A 1,834-nucleotide genomic window follows, 5' to 3' on the forward strand; every position below is an offset into this window, starting at 1 on the left:
ATATTAAAAAATTATATCTTATGATTAAACAATTTAATTAATTCTTAAGTATATTCAAACCACTATTAATAGCTCAAACTTTTAAGAGTTTTTCTCTTTTAAAATTCTAAACCCTGACAAAAATTTAAAAAAGAAAATAATTCAGGTTCTGAAAATCAGTTTGAACTGACCGGTTGAATTGGTCGAACCGTGAACCGACAAAAAAACGGTTCGAACAAATAACATAACTGTTTATTTTAAAAATCAAAATTAGACCGTTGGATTGGTTCATCGGACCGAATCGAGATCCGACCGATTTTCACATTTTAACCCACCATTTTGAATTTTAAATTAAAAAAAAAAGAAAATTAAAAAAAATAAAAAGAGTCTCACCGTCTCCCTCTCTGTCTCCCACTCATCTTCCCTCTGCATCCCTCTCTAAAAAGAAAAAATCCTAACCTCCATCGCTACTCTCTTCTTTAAGCTATCACCGCCGCCGTCCTACTGCCGCCGTCGAATCTGGTCTAGCCGTCGCCCACTACTTTAGCATTGTCTCCGCTCGTCTCAGCCGTCGCGTCGCATCGCATCACATATGCTCGAAGCCGCCATCCCACTGCAACTTGTCTCGTGTCGTTTCTCCGTGGAGCAGCCGCTGTTCCGCCGCGTCGGTTCTGGTCCACCGCGCTCCAGCCCTCCTCTGCTCCAGCTCTGCCGCGCTCTACCCTCCTTTGTTCCAGTTCCGCCGCGTTCCACCCTCCACGGCTCTAGTTACGCGACGGTCCAGTCACCCCTTCTCTAGTTCTGCGACGGTCCAACCACTCCTTCTCCAGTTTCGCAACGATCCAGCCAACTCTTCTCCAGGAACCCTATATCTATACCTTCATCATATAACTGTTTCAATTTAGAAGATTCATATGCTTCACCTTTTTACTTCTGTTATGTTGTTGCTCTGTTGTATTTAATATTTTTGGTTTTATTGTGATTTTTTATTCTTGAACTTGTTAAGTTGATAATTTACTATATTATTGAGCTGTTGTTGTCTTAATTTGCTAAATTATTAGGTTGCTGCGATTTAATTTGTTGGATTTTTCTATTCAAGTTTTGTTGTTGTTTATTTGATATACCTATTATTGTTTTTCAAATTATTGAGTTGCTGTGTTTTTTTTTAAATTGTTAATTTGTTAATTTTTTAAATTGTTATTGTGATTCTTGGGATATAGATTGCTTTTGTTTTTTTGTTATTAGGTTGTTGGTTTTTTTTATTCGAATCTTGCTCTTGTTAATTCATTAAATTATTGTTATTGTGATTCTTGCTGTTGAGATTGTTCTTGCTAGTGAGTAATATTAATTTGGATTTGTTGAAATTTGTTAGACTATAACTATAGTTGGTGTGTTTATAATAGAGGAATAGAGAAAGGGGCAGCTAGCATTATTTCATTGATTGTTGTTTCAATTTTCCCTCTTTTCTGCTGCAAGAAGCTCATTCTCTCACTAATTCAACCTTCCTTCTTAATTGTTGTGAATTTGCTTGTTTTACTGATAGTTGAATTATTCACACTATATCTTATACTTTCTCTAATTTAATATAATTGTTGAGTTTGTCTGCATGGTTATATGATATCAGTTTATTTATATTTATTATTTTATTATAAAACAGTTTTTCGATTCAACCACAATTAAATCGGTGTAATCTATAAACTAATAAATCAGTAATTAAAACGGTTCAATGATCGGTTCATTTTTCAGAACCTTAAAAATAATACACATCTATAACAAAAACTCTTATTAATAATAAAACCGATTATATGAATGAACTAATATTATCATATTGTAGTAATATCTATATGTTTAAATT

The sequence above is a fragment of the Arachis ipaensis genome, chromosome B03 (genome assembly GCF_000816755.2).
Source record: "Arachis ipaensis cultivar K30076 chromosome B03, Araip1.1, whole genome shotgun sequence".
Classification (NCBI taxonomy): domain Eukaryota; kingdom Viridiplantae; phylum Streptophyta; class Magnoliopsida; order Fabales; family Fabaceae; genus Arachis; species Arachis ipaensis.